The sequence below is a fragment of the Hesperophylax consimilis genome, chromosome 17, assembly GCF_061612785.1.
Source record: "Hesperophylax consimilis isolate HC1 chromosome 17, BYU_Hcon_1.0, whole genome shotgun sequence".
Classification (NCBI taxonomy): domain Eukaryota; kingdom Metazoa; phylum Arthropoda; class Insecta; order Trichoptera; family Limnephilidae; genus Hesperophylax; species Hesperophylax consimilis.
The window spans coordinates 14,007,994-14,027,680 of record NC_142852.1 but is presented as its reverse complement, the minus strand read 5'-3'; the positions used below and the strand labels follow the sequence as shown (position 1 = coordinate 14,027,680).

General features: G+C 37.5%; 1 long non-coding RNA gene across 1 annotated transcript; it reads left to right on the top strand.

The window, feature by feature from the left end:
- Window positions 1-16,622: 16,622 nt before the first annotated feature.
- Window positions 16,623-19,438, top strand: LOC149416047 (uncharacterized). Its single transcript, XR_016303562.1, has 3 exons — window positions 16,623-16,669; window positions 18,901-19,050; window positions 19,207-19,438. It is a non-coding gene; the product is annotated as an uncharacterized LOC149416047 (long non-coding RNA).
- The last annotated feature ends 249 nt before the right edge of the window (window positions 19,439-19,687 follow it).

The window sequence follows — 19,687 nt, the reverse complement described above, 5'->3', positions numbered from 1 at the left end:
ATTTATATTCCAATATTTAGGTGCCAATATGGAGCCTTGTGGGCATCCCTTATCAACCTTACGCACTATTTTCTGATCACCATAAACGATCTCTATTGTGCGATCATTTAAGTAATCGCAGTTGATTTTAAAAAGGTCTGGTGGGCAGCCTCTATTTTTAATTTTGGTGATCAACATCGGCCACCACGCGTGATCGAAGGCACCAGTTATATCTAAGAAGATTCCAATGACATACTTCTTTGGACAGACCTTCACCCATTCAAGCGCATACATAATGGCGTGCTCGGTAGATTTCCCAGGGACGAAGCCAAATTGTCGCTCACATGCTGGTGAAAGATATTGCTGCAACCTGTTATTTATTAGTGTTTCCAAAATTTTGCTGAAAACAGGCAAAAGGGTGATTGGACGGTAGGCCTTCACGTCCGTCCTGAGTTTGTCGTTTCCCTTTGGGATAATCTTGAGCACACCTCTCTTCCATTCCGTAGGGAAAACTCCTCTACACAGACATGTTTCCATAACCTGGAACAACTCTTCCTTGGCATGGATCCAGACGTTCTTCGCTATTATACCATTAAGACGATCGTGCCCTGGTGCCTTCTTCGGACCCAAACCCTTAATTATAACATCAATTTCAGCCTTAGTTACTTTTAGCGTTCTATCCTCACTGGCGAGGATCCTAGGTTGAAGCCGTGACAGAGCTCTTATCTGTTTGTGGTGGTCGTTTTCCCCGATTACTGAGTCTAATGGAACTAATTTATCCAACAAGGTGTTTAGTGTGCTGGTCACATCGGTACTCTCAGAGTTCCCAGAGGGATTATCCGATATGACGCTAGTCAAATACCGGTCAGAACCTTTTCCCGTTTTTTCGATTGCGCTGTGGATTTCCCACGGGTTGGCGTTACCTACTTGTTTTACCCAATTGTGCCATGCAGTTCGTTTTGCCGAGAGGATAGATAATTTGAAAGCTTTCCTGGCCCTACTGACACGAGTCTTAAGAGATGTGAGCATCTCTTGCGTGCCACCAGTCCTCTTTAGGGATCCAAGTGCCCTAAAAGCCCTCTTATAGTCCCCCTTCAGCAAAGTCAACTCACTCGACCACCACGGCGTTCTAATAGCGGTTTTTGGGTTTGATCTTCCCAAAGACCGTTCAGCAGCTGACACAACGGCTGCGTTAAAGTAATTCCCCAAATTATCCGGATCGTTTGCTGCTACGTTGTGAAATCCCCTTAGAGTGTCACGTAGAGCCTCCCCAAAGTTATCCCAATTCGCCCCTGTGGTTTTGAAGTTCCAGGAGGTTTTCGGAGCATGGGTCTTCTGGACCCCCACAGCAAAAGTAATTAATCTATGATCGGAGACAATTGCGCTATCATGGACCTTCCAGTTTGACATCCTGGTCGCAACTGATCCAGAGCAAAGAGTTAGATCTATGTTGCTCTCCCCATGTATGTTTGCGAATGTGGTTAAGTGACAGTTTTCATTTAATAGTAATAGACCTTGCGCAGCAATTAGATCCTCAACGGCGTCTGATCGTTCCGTTCTATGATTATTATCGTCAAACCACATTGGGGAGCGAGCATTAAAGTCACCTCCAATAACTATGTTACGGCCTTTAAGCGCGTTAAGGGCGCGCGTCAAGCTCAGAATGTGTGGTCCGACAGGGTTGCTATATTTAAAGTAGACTGAGATTAAAATAATCTCTATCTGGCCAAAATTAATAGATACACAGGTTTGGTATTCGTTCGACAGGCCAACCAGGAGGAGGGGGCTGATCAATGTGGTATTGACCAGGACACCCGCCCCCGGTGATCTGCCTACTTCAAGCACCGCCCCTGGATGACTTACTGGTGTTCTCCCTTGCCAGGTGTATTGCTCCTGGATGAGCATAAGGTCGATTTTCAGGTCGGACATGACCTTCAGCGCCTCGAGCGTAGCTGCCCGAGATCTCTGGAGGTTGATCTGACCTATGGTAAAGAGAGGGTTAACGGCCATAATCAGTCATTCTGACCTGAGCGTTTATGGCAGCCAACTGGGCCGGGCATTGTCTGTCACCTGTTGTGTGGTTGGACGGCTTCTTGAAACGGCTACAAGTAGCACAGACAGCCGCTTTGCCTTTGTTGGGGCAGACTTCGAAATCATGTCCAGTTGTTGCACAATGTCTGCAGATGGCAGCTTCCTGTGTACAAACCTTCGAAATATGACCATACAAATGGCATTTGAAGCATCTAGTGGCTCCAACGAAATCTCTAACCCTACAAGAATTCCAACCAAGGAAACAATGGCCACTGTCGATTAGAATTTTCCTGGCCTCGGGATGGCAGGTTAAGATCATGTTCATATACGGCCCGTCCCTCTTTCCGAAGAGCGAGACTCGTCGCATGGTCCTTATGTGATCTTCCTTGGTGAGGCTACCTTTATCTGAAATGTTATTAGTATAAATTTCCTCAAAAAGGGCCACGTCTGAGCTTGCTTCTCCTCTTGGGACGTCATACAAAACGATTTTGGGTAATCTGCCTTGGGGGGAGATCATCTTAATTCCTTGGGCGCTTAGTTTTTCTTCAGCCTTTTTGATGTTATCTAGACCTCCAAGAGAGGTGGTCTGTAAGGCCAGGCCAGCTCCCTTTATCTTACGAGTGCGCACCACTTGAAAGCCGTCCTTTTTAGGATCTAGAATTTCTGTGAGCGCTTTCTGTAGTTGTTCAGAAGTTTTACCCTCCGCGATCGAAGGGTAAAACAGCACCGTAGGTTGTTTTTGAGGTGTTGGTCGCTCTAACCCATTAAGTACAATGGTCTGTGATGCTGGGGCTCCCGAGGCTACACTGACATAACTCCTTCTTTGTGGTACAGTGACAGGCGGTTGTACTATGATTTTGTCCATTTTATCTGACATCTTTTGTTGAGCTTCCAAAAGTTCCTCAATGGTTGCACCTCTCGTTTTTACTTTTGTAAGTTCAATCGTCATGGAGGTCAAATCCGTCATGAGTGCATCTACCAAGGTGGTAATTTCCGTTTTGTCGGTTTTATTTAATCTATTGCTGCCATCATTAATAATTCTAACAATCCTCATCAGTTTTTCCATAGAGGGGATAATCCGTTCTTGTTCGCTATTAGGTGAATCATTAATTCTGGCACGTTTCCTATTTTCCTGGTTAGGTGAGTTTTCGATCGAAACTATGGTAGGGTTTGGTTGGTCATCAAGTAGCACGACTTGCTTGTCGCCTTTGTCTCTTTTATCACTCTTATTTTTTTTTCGTGGTTTCTTGTTTTTTTTTATTGACAAATTCCATGAATTCTTTGATATTGTGAGTGGATATGGTTCCAGTAGACGTACCAGGTTGTTCTGAACCTGCGACATGCTTGTCACCATTGTCTTTATCATCCATTTTGTTCTTTCCAGAAATGAATTCCATAAACTGACTCAAACTGAGCTCCGCTTCTTCATCGCTTGAAATTTCATTCGTTGAGGACATTGTTTTCGAAAATTTGGGGAAAAATTTCCCTAAAAAAGGGAGAAATTTTTTCACTAGAAATCACATAAAATGTTCAAATACTTAATATCATTAAGCGAAAATATATTTACTAAATATGATAAATGGAAGCACCAAAAAAAAATATATATATATATATTTATTAAAATTAATTATAGTCGGAGGCGGTTTACTTACGTTCCCCGCGAGCACTTAGGCCATAGGCCCATTGTACTATTCCTAAAATTAATAAAAATTAATTAAATAACTAAAGAGAGCCTGTCTAGTTCACTGGTTTCTGTGGAGAAAAAAAAACATGGCCGGCGCCAAAAATGTCGAGTAATTAAAATCTTAAAAATAAGATTAAGTGTACAATCACTACACCGAACTGGGTATGGGGGGTGTCAAACGACGCAGGAAAATTTCCCGGGTCCGGATGACCGTAGTCACAAGTTAAAAAGAGCACTTAAAGGTAATTAAATTATTTAAAAAAAAACAGTTTTAACACAAGTGTGATGAATTGTCATTGTGATGAATTGTCTGAAACACTCAACACAATAAAAAACAACACTGAAATTGTATTAAGAGGATCACACGCAGATTCTACCTGCGTAGATTTTGACGGCGCACTTTTTAGTGTTATATTTGTCTCTCTAACACTATTATTACTAAAGTTATTACACTATTTATATTCGTATATCACAAGGATTATATTAGGCCCTCTATTTTTGAGGACTTAAATTGTTGATAAAATGCACAATTGTTGAATCGGTTTTCAAATAATTTTTTCCTATGCGTACCCGGGAAAAACGCGCACACAAGGGTTACCCTTAGGGGAACCTAAGGGATACGGGGGCACTTGGATGGCACCCAAACGGGAAGTTTGAATGCCAAATTGTTACTTTGAAAACTAAAAATACTAAAAAAGCACGGTTTATACACTTAAGAGAACTGAAAAAAAGCACAAGGCTTTAAGCCCGTCACTTATAATCCCGGTAACACACTTTTTTGTTCGATTTGCACGATATTAATGTTTTTTATGAGAAATATGGCGCTGAGCGAGAGAAAGTTTGACAGATCTGCTCAAAGGCGAGAACTGAACTGAACAAGAAGCAAGTCTCAACGAGTGACAACCCGCGCAGGACAATATACCCGGCTCTGCACGGTTCAACCGATATCATCACTGCGCCATGGCCCCGGCCATCGTTCCTGGCCAGCGCTACACCGGATCAAAGTGCCCTGGTTCCAGCACATCTGACCAGCGCTACACCCGCTCACCTAGACCACGCGGCATCCTCCCTGGTCTATGCACCTCCCTCAAGAAGACCCACGCTCTTCACGAGTTCCTGACCGTCAACGAGTCCGGTTACCAGCAGCGGCGCCGACTCACTGACCCGCGCTTGACCAGCACATCACCGCCTGCATCCGGAGTGTTCAACATCGGTCCTAAGTCATCTCACATACGGCAACCTAACTCAATAAAACACCGTGCCTCCTAACCAGATCCACAAAAAGTCGTTCAAATCTATGAACTTATAAACAATTGAATATTCGCGAGAGTTGTTTAGGGACAACACATATGGTGCGTCTTTGAGAGTATTTTGCATAAAAACGGCGCTATGCAAATCGTCCAAATATTATTATTATTATTATGGAATACCAAGGGGAGACTGGTGGGTGATTTTTTTTTTTTTTTTTTTATATTTACTCCACACAGGAGGCCCTGAAGAAAATATATTCCCTCAGGGCCTATGTCATCTTTGGGGATGCTGTGTGGAGGGTCTTTTTGTGGAGAGGAAGGAGTGAACATGGGTCTTGAAGAGTCCCATGTTGTAGGAGGGAGGAAACACAGAGGCCGGCAGTTCGTTCCACAGCCGAGCTGTTGAACTTAAGAACGAATCATAGAAGCGACCCGTTCTCATGTGACAAGTGTCAACTGTGTACAAATGTTGGGCGCGCGTTTGGCGTGTATCCCGACTACGCACCGGTGCCGAAGGGATCAATGACGCTAGTTCCTCAGAGCATCTTCCATTGTAATACCGATAGAACAAGGACAGCATACCTACCTGACGCCTGTGCTCTAAAGATTGCAGTCCGTTTGTTAAGATTGGGGAATCTATCAAACGGACCGCCCGTTTCTGCACAGAGTCAAGGGTTTTTTTCAGGTATTTTGGGGCTCCAGACCAGAGATGGCTGCCAAATTCGACAGTAGGGCGCACTTGCGATTTGTACAGGGTGAGCAGTTGTGTACTATTAAAGTATCTGCGGGCCCTGTACAGTACGCCCAGCTTCTGAGAGGCCAACTTTACTCTAGCTTCGATGGAGCCCCCGTACCTGAGCTGGTCACTTATAGTTACACCAAGCATATCAATGGAAGGCCTGTTCGGAAGATTGCTTCCGTTGAAGGAGACTAGATTATCATTTGGATCCCTTTTAGACGTAATCAGACAGGATTGGGTCTTTGAAACATTAAATTCGACGAGATTATTTTTACCCCAGGAGGAAATACTCTCGAGATAACCGTCCATTCTCTGCTTCAAAGCCCTCCGAGCCGTTGGAGTTTGTGTGCCCTTTGGGGGCTTGTCAAACAAAAAGCTATCATGAACTGTACTGTCATCCGCGTAACAATGAATCGGTGCACATGTCAAAAGGTCATTGATGTGCAACAAAAACAAAGTCGGAGACAGAACCGATCCCTGTGGGACTATTTTAATAAGAAAACAATACGTGCCTTTTAAAGAAGAATGGTTTTAACACTTGAAGAAGACAAGGTCAAGAGTTTCTTCCTCCACACCGCACTGGCAGAATGAACTGAATGAAATTTTTAATTTTTAATCTAATTTTTCTGTACAAAACTCTTTTTTTATATTTTTTTTACTCTTCTATTTCAAAACTACCAATTGGCGATCCCTTAATGAGTTTAATAACTCATGGGAATACAACATCGTTTGTTGTATGTTATTATTAAAAAGAAGAAAAAAAATATATATTAAAAAAAAACTCTCAAGTACCAGAATTTTTAGTAAATGAGCTGCAATAAAGCAGTGGCCAATTCTCTTTCTCGAGATACAGGAAATAAATCTTTTGGATTTTTTTTTTCCGTGGAACCAGCATTTACTTGACATATGATTTTGTATTCCAGCATAAAGGATCCAGTTTGTGTTTTCGTATCCGTCCAATTTCCTTCCCAGGAACGAAACATGTTTGATTTAATAATATAGAAGACATCAGAGACAGAAACTCTAAAATCTAAAGAAATAGAAGCAGAGACTGTTCCAAGTTTAGCGAGAGAATCTACTTTCTCGCTACCCTCAATTCCAAAATGGCCAGGCACCCAAACCAATATAATCTCAAACTTAGATTCGTTTAAAGAATTGAGGATGTTTTTAATACTGCACCTTACTGCACAAAAAGGGTCAACGAATATCTGGATTTAAATTAAAGCTTGTTCAATGGCGAAGCATTTTGCAGTAAATATGGAAATTTCTCAAGCAATTTATAAAACAGATTGACATTGAATTCATGAATATATTATACCGAAGAGCCAAATTCTTTGTGATCATATTTGGAACCATCAGTGTATATGAGGAAAAATCCAGGAAACATTGTGAAGATAATATTTTTTAAATGTTTCTCAACATTTTGAAAGTTATAAGGGGATGTTAAAATGTTCGTCCGAAAGTCAGAAGTTATTAAGTTGGGGATAAAATTGATAGCATCAAACGGGGTACTGTAAATAGGAAGGATTGGATCATCTTGTAGAGTTTGGAGGGAAGAAGGCAGAGATCTGAATGAAAACAGATTTTTTATCGGCGTTTTTGTGGTATGGTCTTTATTACACCTTCCTGGGTTTAAGATAGTTGCAACATTTTCTTGAAGTAGCAGAAACCCATCTCAGTATACCATATTAGAGACGAGAGTGGTATGGGCATAGCAATATATAGCATTTATTTCACTTTTTTTTTTTTTTTTACAGTATTACCGCACAAGAGTCCCAACTGCTCCCGTCTGGAGCCAGTGAGACTATGGCATCCCCAATTGGGGTATGTTGTGAGGCTGAGGGTATTGGGGAGGGGAGGGAGATGGGGAAGAAGAAGGTGGGGAAGTACCTGGCTATTCAGATCTGGTCACCAAACACGGCTAAAGCCATTTCAAGCAACGTTTCAATTCTGAATGGTGGTCTTACACCAGGGCGATACTGAGAGTATCTTCCACTCTGGAACGTGCCGCAAATATACTATATATTATTTTTAAATTAATTAATTGTGAAATAACACAAATTAATCAAATAAAATTTATTTGCGCACGCCGGGTTCGAACCCGCGACCTTCGGATCTGTAGTCGAAAGCGTATACCACTAGACCACGCCGGCCGCCAAATCGTGCCAATTGATCGTGCCAAGTATTCTTCGGGCTTCGTCGATCTCTTCAACCATTCTCTTCTAAGTCATATATTCTCCATACATCTCTTTCTTCGTTCATGACTTTTCAATTTACCACAAATAATAATTCCGCTCCGTTGATATTTTCATCTATTCCATACAAAGAATAAGATAAGCTATTTCTAATCTATTGTTTCCCGGATATTATTTTTATTTAATCTGTAATTAGTTTATTTTAATACTGACCATATGTATGCCCTGCTTATTCTGTTGATTTTTGCTTTTTACTCTATACGTGTATCAACACTGGGTTTGCTATTTACTCTATACGTGTATCAACACTGGGTTTGCTATTTACTCTATGCGTGTATCAACACTGGGTTTAAATATATTATTTCTACATTTGATTTTAATGCACTAACGTAATGTTTTTATTTTACGTATTCTTTTATACATGATACGCCCTAATTGGTTCTTTTAAACAAGTACATCATTATTCAGTGAATCAAAAGTAAAATTTACTTTTTTAATTATGAACCTATATAGAACTCAGGAGGAAGAAAAGTATGTAATAATGAGGTCTGTTACAAACGAACATTTTTATTTATATAGATATATGTAATGCATAAATAGACACCACGTAGTTGACACATTCTCTAAATGGCTTCAATGTAAATGTGATTGATTTGTCAATATTTCTTAAGTCTTTTGTATTTCTTGTTTAATCCATGAATTGAAGCTGATTTATTTGTGATTTGATTAGGGTGATATTTATATTGTTCCTTATTGTGATTTTCATTTAACAGATTGCCATAATTGTAAAGGAAGAGGGTTTACCATAATCAGAAGTCTTGTAAATTGACTCAGTTAAAACTAATGGATCATTTGGCACGCAGCCACCGGTCACCTTCGTTCGCTGTCGGAAGTTTTCGGGCGACATCGACAGTCGTCACACCCCCCTTCCTACTTGCATATTATTACATTTTATGTGTATAAGACCACCAACCTAGGCACATGCCCGTGTTGTGGTGGTTGATTATATATATAAAGTACATTAAAATAATATAGAAAAAAAATAATTGTTGATATTTTATATATGCAAGTTAGTTAGTATGTGAAATATATTAAAACAATTTGAAAGAATATATAAAAAGATTGAAATAATAGATATAAATAAGAATAAAAAATTTTTGAAAAATAAGACGAGGTAAAAATAAAGAATTTAAAGAAAATATATAAGAAGTTATTAAAATTATATACATATATCATCAAAGTAAGTATTAATTACTTGGTAAGCTAATGAAAAAAATGGCTATCTACCGGACGCACGGATCGAATCCCACTAATTTCATTATAGACACCTAAAAATTATTACTGAATCTAAAAAGTACCTTTAATATTATTGTTGGTGACATTAACATTAATATCGGACACTGGGCACAAAGCAAAACGAAAGATGATTATATAAATGTAATGACTTCACTAAACTATAAATCATATATAAATAATGCAACACGAAATATCAGCAGACAAATTCCTTCCGGTATCGGTCACATATGGTGCAACTTTTGGTACTCTGAATAGGTCATGGTATCGACTTCGGCTGTAGTGGTCTGTTACATATAAATCATAGCAACCCAATAGGAATGGGCTATCGATAAAATTGTTCCTGATTTTGAAAGACATAATAGCTAAACTTGCTTTCCGCCGATATATTGGTAGTTGGTACCACTCGGGTGGAATGACTCGCAAATTGTGCTGAATATGAAATGTTCTTAAAAATCATTATTCTTAGTTACGATCATTCTTAATAATAACCGTGATTAATTATCATATTATGAATATGTATGTTAACAATATGTATGTGTTCAAAAGTCACATGGTGAAAATGTTTTTTTTTTAGTTATCTGGTCGCCATGAAAATTATAATAATTGTCTATGACTTCATTCTTGTCTATGCATAACCTATAAATATTTTTGACAAGTGCTAATAAGTGCTTTCTTCTCCGACAGCCGTTTCTTCCTGTTTCCCAACTCTGTTTATCCCGCGTTGTTAAACATACTATCCCACGCCTGTGATGGTTATTGTTAAAGTAAGTACTCATACTTATATTCATCGCTATTTATTTGGTAGCTGCCGTTATTCCAGTTTAGTTAGGGAATCATTGGGCGTTTTGTCACAGTAGAATGTTTAAACTGTCAATTTGACGTCTACCGATTATTAGATTAGTATTTATAAAGCATTTATTACAATTACACAACAAAAAACATATGGTTAACAGAAATTTGTTAAAAGCGGAATGGCGGTAAACATTATAAATATATAAATATAGTTTTTCCACGATAAACAACGTTTATCTTAACCGTTGTCATACGTTCAAGGTTTACAAAAATATGTGTTTTGGCTACGACTTCGTTATTTTGAAAGGATATTCCAAGCGAAACCACATTTTATTTTTTTAATGTTTTTTTTTATTCTAGTTAAAAGAAAATTACATTTTCACTTATTTAACTAGAAAAAACTAATAGATTACACATTAATATTTAACATAACGATTTTATTCACGATCATTGTTTTGTTGATTGATCATAAAACTGAACAACTTTTTTTAAATTTACCTACACTTTTTTCATTTTTAATTTCGTCTGGGAGGCAATTATATATGTTTCTCCCCTCGTAACCAATGGATTGCTTGCCGTAATGAGTATGTATGGTGTTTAAATGTATTTTATCGTGTTGCCGTGTAAAGTGTGTGTGTACTTGGTACGTTTTAATGATTTCTGTATTTGGGTGTATGAGTTTATTTTGCATATAAGGAGACATGTATTATATTCATAAAAAGTTTCTTAATGTTAATAGTTTTGTTTTCATACATAATTTTTCTGTTGATGTTCTAGGTTTGAAGTGAAATAGCTTTATGATTACTTTGTTTTGTTTTACGAGTAGTTCATTAATATATGTTTCATATGCATCTCCCCAGATATCAATCAAGTAGTTTAAATGTGAATGTACGAGGCTATAATATAGACCTTTTTAAATTTTATTTGGTAACAGATATGATATCCGGCTAAATACGCTAATTGAAGGGGTGATTTTATCTTTAATATCTTGAATATGCTGTTTAAAAGTTAGGTGTTTATCAATGTATCAGGATTTGCAGGTTGTTATATTCAATTTTTAAGGGTACATAAGGAGGAATGATTTAACGAGTTGAGCCTTAAATCATGTATCCTGCTTTAATTTTACGTTTGGATTTTTATCATTTTATTTTATTTTAACAACGTTCTGTTTCAGATATATTCTTGGGGTTAAACCAATAACCAAACTCTACCAAAGCAGACCATGGATCTACTGAAGCCAGATACAATTTCCATCAAGACGGAACCAGGTCTCCAGGAAGAAGATGGAGGTGAAATTGCATTTTCAAATTTAGATTTCGACCACCCAGCTTAAGCTAAAGCTAAAGAAGGAATTCTCGCAATATTGCATTGCATACGTGTAAAATATAGAACTTCGGAAATTCGGATGTCCGGAATCAATATCTCTTTTGAAATGTCGTGCAAACAGGACACATACTTGTTCACAACATACTTTCTTATAATACATGAGGTGTATTGGGTATTTACCTTAATATGCGTCCTTGCCGGAAAATACCAAAATACACCACTCATTCAACTTTACTATATTAAAATGGATGACTTCTGATATTTTGGAGAAAATTAAAAAAAGAGATTTATTGTTTCGAAGATGGAAAAACTCATCTTCTAATGAAAAATTTGAAAATGATTACAAAATTTTGAGAAATAATGTCAACAAAATAATTACCTAACGAAAAACTTTTTTTTAAAGATAAATTCAAAAGTAACTTTAATGATTCTAAGCAAACGTGGGATGAAATAAATAAAATTTTGGGAAGAAAAACAAAAAGTAATTGCCATGAAGTTATCTCACGATATGTTTTAAAGGATCAAACAGTGGAAAGCCTAACAAACCAATATGTGAATTATTTTTCAGATAGTATAAACCAAATGTTGCACAGATGTGACTTTAAAGCATCCAATGCTGATCCAGTAGAATTACCTCAAAGCATGTATTTACCCGAGGCAACTATCACAGAGATTAAAAATATTGTTTTTTTTTTTTTCCATTATTTCTGGCTTTCACCCTTCAAGGGTGTTCTTGGCCATCATTTAAAATTATTGAGAAAGGTGTATTGAAAGGTGAATTTAAATATTAATTTTATTTAAATAGGCAAATTTCAAAATTATAATGAAAATTGGAGTCGAGTTCAGACTTAAAAGAGATGAAATGTTGAATGGAGGGGAGGCAATTTTATTTAAGGCTTGATAGAAGAGAGGATATTTGTTTAGAGAGGGACAACCAAAAAATATGTGATCTAAAGTTCCCACTTCTAGACCACAGAATGTACAATCTGGGGAGTCAAGGACGTGAATTTTAAAAAGATGGGAAGGAACGGAACAATGACCGATCCTCATTCGAATGAGTGAAGAAATTTCTTTTTTGGAAAAATGAGGGAATTGCTGAAACCACGGTTTTGATGGTATAGTCCTTTGTATTGAGGCATAGCAGGCTCCCTTGGATTGACTAGCAATGTGCCAATACTCTGACCAAACATTGCGGGATCTTTCTTTGATGATGGAAAAAATTTCAGATAAGGGAATGTGGTTTACGAGGGTAACAACAGGGTTGGACGCTCCTTGTTTTGCCAAGGCATCCGCAATATCATTACCCATGATACCAACATGTCCAGGAATCCAAATCAGAGTTACAGATTTACCAGAGCTTTGAATGGATGCTATCATCACTCGAATAAGGCATACAAAATGATCATCAGGATGAAGAAGAGGACTGGATTTAAGTTTTTGGAGGGAACTGAGAGAGTCAGAGAGAACGAGGGAATGTTCAAAATTATTTTTGATTATATATTTGAGAGATTCTATTATTGCAATGCACTCAGCTGAAAATATTGAAAATTGATTTGAAATTGAATGAAATATTCTATCATTAGAATTATTGTGGTAAACGTTAATACCTATACCACAGTTAGGAGAGTCGGGAGATTTGGATCCATCAGTAAATAAAAGAGAAAAGTTGGGCCATTTAGATAAAATAATGTCATTGAACATATTATTGACAGTTCGGGCCGGGAGATTGGAATGACTTTTAAAGATTCCGATCCCTTCTAATATTGTCGGGGATAGGGTGACGTGACTATATTTTAGTTTGTATAAGGGAAGTAGATCATTTTGGATGATGTGGAGCTCTGAGAGAGACTTAAAATTTTTACAGATGTCAGGAATAGGTTTAGTTGAAGCTCTGATTGTAGATGAATGGTTTGAGTCAATGAACAACGAGAGGCTGGGGATAACCTGATGACATTTAGAATTTAAACATTTAAGAACAAATTTGTCAGCAAATAGTTGACGCCTTAAATAAAGAGGAGGATCAGAACATTCTACTTGAAGGGAATTGATGGGTGACGATTGCATCGCTCCAGTTATTATTCGCAAAGATTTAGATTGAATTTTGTCTAATTTATTAAGTACATTTTTTCATTTGTACAAAAATTCTAATCGGTTTTTAATTGATTTTTCATAAAGTTTACTGAGGGTGGATGAAAGAGCGATTGGCCTGTAGTTGGATCCAAAATTTGGAGATTTGTTTGTTTTTAAAATAGGGATGATTATTTGAGAACTCCAGTCATCAGGCATTATACCAGTCTGGAAGATTTTATTTAAGATGCTTAAGAAGTGGTTTAGAACATTATCATTACTATTTTTGATTATGCTGTAAGGTATACCATCTCTGCCTGGAGATGAGTCCTTGACTGTTGATAAACAATTTTTTAGCTCAATTAAGGTGAATGGAGAGTCTAGCCAATGATTAGACATGGGAGTATTATAGATGGGCGTTATTTCATCTAAGTTAGGAACAGAAGGGGGGGCAATTTTGTCCAAGAATTCATCTATCCATTTAGAATGGGACGCTCGAGGAGATGGTGAACTGAAGGAGGATCGAAATCTTCGGATCATAGACCAAACTTCCGAAATTGGAGTGTTCGGAGATACTGAACTGCAAAAGTTGTACCATCCGGATCTTTTTTTTGACCTCAATACCCTTTTGGCATTGGATTCAGCGTTTTTGTATATAAGATAGTTCTCCATAGTCATATTGTAACGATAGGAAAGAGATTTAGCTTTCCGAATTCTTACTACTTTGGAACATTCCTCATCCCACCAGGGAGTTGGAGGGAGTTTTTTGAGAGATTTAGTTTTAGGGGGAGGATTTGATTTATTTATTGCAGTTATGAGCATTGATTTGAAGTTATTATAATCATCTTTGACGGAAAATATATCGGTGGCGGGTGAATTTAGTAGGAACTTGTCCATATGAGAGTTAAATTCATCCCATTTGGTGTGTTTCGTTTTAATCTTTGTCGAAATATGAGACTTGTCCGATTGGAAAGAAGTTTGATAAGTAATGATGATCGGGAAATGATCACTGGAGCAAGGGTCGGGGGACACCACCCACGAGGAGAGAGAAGCCAGACTAGTAGAACATATCGAGAGATCCACTGCACTGGGGTTTGTGCTGGGGCGTGAGATCCTAGTAGGAGATCCGTCATTCAAAAGGAAAAGGTTGGATTGATCTAGGAAATCCATCACACTTCGACCATCTCGGTCGGAGAAAGCAGAACCCCAGACGGGGGAATGGGCATTAAAATCGCCTAATATAAAGAAAGGAGGGCTTAGTTGACTTACAATTTGCAACCAAGTTTGTTTATTGAAGTGGGCTGTTGGGGGAAGATAGACTGAAATAAAGGATGTGTCCTTTATTTTAGCTGCAACCATTTGGAAGTCAGCATTGGGGGGTTTGATATTATTTATTGGGGAAAATGATATGGATTTTTTAATAAAAAGGGCAGCACCGCCACCCAAACCTTCCGGGCGATCGTCGCGGAGACAGGAATACCCTCCCACATTAAAGTGGGTGGATGGAGTAAACCAAGTCTCCGAGATAGCAGCCAAAGAAATAAAGTTGGAATTTAATAGGTTAAGGAGATCAGATTTGTTAGAAATAGCACTTCGGCTATTCCACTGAAGTATTCTGACATCCTGAAGAGCCATTTTGAATAAATGATTTTAATGTGGAAATAATAGTAGCAGCGTTGGACGGTAGATTACTTTGAGAAGAAATAAGGTCAATTAGAAGCATAATAAGAGTTTGGATAAATGAAGAATTGTCTTGGGAGAGTTTTTCAGAAAGTTTAAGAGAGTTCATTGAGGACGGATTATAATTATTTGCACACCCATTTGTGGCATTTGAAAGAGGTGAACCATTGGGATTTAAGAGCAGTGAGTTGTGTTGTTGCTGATCGTATCCAGGAGCCGGTTTAGAGATAGCGTTTTTGTATGTGAATTTAGTTGAACGAGAAGAAGTTGTTGCAGTGGAGGGAAGAGGGTTGGATGAGGAGTTGCTGGATAAAGCCTCAGCAAATGATTTTTTGACAGGCGGGAATAATTTAGAAGCCTGCAGAAAAGACAAGTTCTGAGAGGCCATTGAAATTTTAATATTTTTTTGGCGAGATTGTTCTGGGCAAGATGTGTTGATAGCTGTATGTGAGCCTGAGCAGTTAAAACATTTAGGTGAGGAGGAAGAAGGACATTGGTCAGCTGCGTGGTTTTCTCCACATTTAAAACATCTGGGTTGAGATCTGCATGCAGCTTTGGTATGACCAAAACGGCAGCAATTGAAACATTGAGTGGTGGGATATGTATACATTTCAACTGGTAATGAGTTGAAGAATAAATATATATGGGAGGGAAGAGATTGACCTTCAAAGGTGATAACAACAGATTGGGAGGGCTTCCAGGTAATTATAACCTCAGAGGAGTCCTTGTAATTTAGCCTCCTGGCTTTTATGGGATTGCCAATGTGTTGGGGGGTTGAAAGTGAAGACAGAATTTCTTCGATGGACAGATCGGTCGAGATACCTCTGACCAGGCCCATGCGAGTGACATTGAAAGTAGGGATATATGCCTTGAACTTTGAATTAGATGAAATGAAGATATTTTTGATGAAACTGTTGGCAGCTGGCCCTGAGAGGAATTCGACGGAGATTCGGAAGCGACCCTCGGCTTTTACACCTCCAGGTTTGATTGAAAGATTCTTGCTATTTGATAGGAATTTGCCAAATTCAAGAGGGTGGATGGTTTTTCCTTGCTCAGTTTTTTGGGCGTATGCTATGAATGGGCCACGGGAATGAGGAGAATAAAAGTTTGTTGGAGGAAGTTGAGAAAGTGCTGGTGGGGACAGTGAAGTCGAAGGCGAGTCAAGTTTTATTGGGGAAGAAGGAGTAAATTTCCTTTTTTTGGTAGAAGTCAATATGACAGAATCACTGTCAGAAATTTCTACATTTTCCCCGTCTGGGGGGTCTGGAGAGGGATCTGGGGGCTTTGTAGGGGGTCCAGGAGGGAAATCTTCCTCCATTATTCACAACAGTAAACAACTACAATAATAGTATGAAAAATGACAGAAGTAAAAAAGTTTATAAATATCTGGAAATCAGCAGCGAAAAGTGACTCCTGGAAGATCAGGAGGGAGAAGAAACCTCAAGGCACAACACACTACACTTTTTTTTGCCAGAAAACAAAAAAGAATGGTAAAAAATTAATTTTAGATAGAGCAAAACAAAACAACTGATGACAGCCAAATGTTATTGTTGCTACTCCGATGGTTGGTCAAAAATATTGTTAAAAAAAGGAAAAATTAAAAATCTATGAGAATGGACAACATAAGAATGTACGACATAAAAAGACATGTAGATATTTTAGGACCTGTTTTAACAAACTTTGTAAATAGACTTATTATACAAGGAAAAATGCCTGATGACCTTAAATGTGCTATTGTTAGACCTATATACAAAGGAGGAAAACACTCGGAAATAGTAAAATATCGACCTATTAGTATCTTGCCTGCACTTATATGTTTCTTTAAAATTGAACAATTACTTAGAAAAAATTTGCATTATAGACAACCAACAATATGGATTTCAAAAGAAGAAAAGCACAGAAAAATTATTACAGGTCTTCTTGAATTATATACATAATGAATTAAACCATAAAAGACATGTATTAGTACTATTTATCGATAATTCCAAAGCATTTGATACCATTGATCCACAAAAATTATTAAAAATCTTATAGGCAATTGGAATTAGAGGAAACCTACTTAATTTGTTTAAGAATTATTTGTTTAATCTGTGTAAAAATATTAGAAAAACTGAGTGGGAAGAAAAAAATGAGCGCTGGCGTACCTCAGGGTTCAATTTTGGGACCCACGCTTTATTTAATATTTGTATCAACAATGAAAAAACTTTTTTTATCTGTAAAACATTTTGTATACGCAGACTACACCACTCTTGTTATATCTGATGATGAATTATCTAATGCTATTAAATATATACAGTATGACTTTATGTCCCTGATAAAATGGTCACACGACGCAGGCCTAAGCATAAATACAAAAAAACCAAATTGATGCACATACGATCTCCACATGCTTCAGTTCTGAATGAGCCTGAAATAATATCTCACAATTTTGCATGTATTCATCAAAACATTTTGCAGAACTGCAAATGCGATAGTATTGAACTAGTTAATGAATATGTTTATTTGGGAGTGACTGTTGATTGCAACTTTAAATGAGACTTGCAAATAAACAAAATTTGTAAAAGGCTGAGGGCGATAGTGGGTAAACTGTACAAATGGAAATGTTTCGTTCCTGTGAATATTTTAAAAATAATTTTCTTATCACTTGCAGAATCTACTTTACGATATGGAATAACCACATGGGGACACGCAAAACTAACTTAAATTACCTACAATTAGTACAAAATTCTATGATTAAATTACTAGTTCCAAAACAGATATTTTTACAGAGGCGAAACATATCATTATTGTATCGGAACTTGACTATCTTACCGGTACAGGCCTTATTATGACGCAAAATATTGATTCAGCATATACCTGACTCCGAATATAAGAGGAAATTCGAACACGAACATAATACTAGGTTCACAAAAATGAAGGAATACTTGTACCGAAACATTACAATAAATACGGACAGCGAACCCTGGAATACAACATGCCCAAAATATTCAACATGTTACCAAGCAATATAAAAAAAATGCGAATTACCTCAGAGATTCAGATATATGCTGAAAACATGGCTACTAAGCAGAGATACTCTGTATTAGTAATACTTTTGATTATGGCAGTGGTTGGTGATAAATATGATGTATAAGTTGAATTGTTAAAAGTAATAATATTATGAAAATAAGTTATATTGTAATTGAACATGAACATCCTGTTGACAAACTGCTTAATTGCGGTTTAATGGGATTGTACTTTGGAGAACAATAAAATACATTGAATTAATTCACAATAAGTTTTCGGTTCATCGATTCACCTAATTTCATTTGGGACATGATGTAAATAACACGTATTTATTATACGTTAAAAATACATAAATATTGATTGTAAAAACAATATCCCATTGACTGAAAACAATCAAACTCTCTACTACGGGTGCTCTAGAGAATTTTTTTTGTATTTTGAAGAATCGGTCATTAAAGCGGACATCTGAGGTAATTTTTTTTATCTAACATTGACCTCGTTGATCAATGGTATCTTTATTCGTAAAAAAATAGTTTATTGTTTACCAATTTAATTTTTTTTTCGTTTATATCAATTTTACGAATATACAGGGCTGGCTCTATCCTGGCGCAATTGGAGCAGTTCGCTCCGGGCGTCCAGTGCTCAACCTAACACATCGCCTTTGATATTATTTTTGATAAATACCGCGCTACAAAAAAACACAAATCATAATTTTATTGATTACAGTGATATCCTGCTTTGGCTTGTACTAATTGAGACTGTTAGGGCAGTCAAAATTTAACTCTCGCCTGGCGCCGTTTGGTTCAGGGCTGGCCATGCAAAAATACATTCTATTTGTTGTCATTTTTATTACAGGAAGCATTTATGTGGAGGCAGTTACCGTAAACGCGGATCTTGGACCCCGAGAAGATGAAGCGGGGCTTACTTATATGAAAATTGACATAGACCTGCCGGATGTAAAAGAGTAATGCTTAGAACGCTTTGGAAGAATTACCAAGGCAGCAGGTAAAACCAATTTTTCACTGTAAACTTGAACGATTCGGACTCTCCTATTTTTTTTAACCTTTCTACGAACTTACTTCGCTTATTTACTCTAAGTTTAGAAAAAATGTGTTTAACTGAGTCATTTTTACTCATGTTATTTTTCAAATTTGTCGACAGATCTTCAGACGCATTTTGTCGAAAAGGGATTCACTTCTCCCCATCGCAACTACTCCTCCTCTCCTAAGTCAAATTTTGCAATAAACGTACGCACCCATGAAAGAGAAAAATATTTTCACTGTACCGATTGCCACTATTCATCTTCTCGAAAGGGAGATTTAAAGAACCACGTGCTTATTCACACGGGAGAAAAACCTTTTTCATGTTCTGTGTGCAACTATGCATGTAATCAAAAGAGTCATTTAAAGAGCCACATGCTGACTCACAGTGGAGAAAAGCCCTTTTCATGTTCCGCTTGCAACTATGCGTGTTGTCGAAAAGGTCAGCTGAGGAGGCACATGCTGACTCACAGCGGAGAAAAACTTTTTTCATGTTCCGCTTGCAACTATGCATGTAATCAAAGGGGTCAACTGAAGAGCCATATGCTGACTCATAGTGGAGAAAAACCTTTTTCATGTTCCATGTGCAAATATGCAAGTTG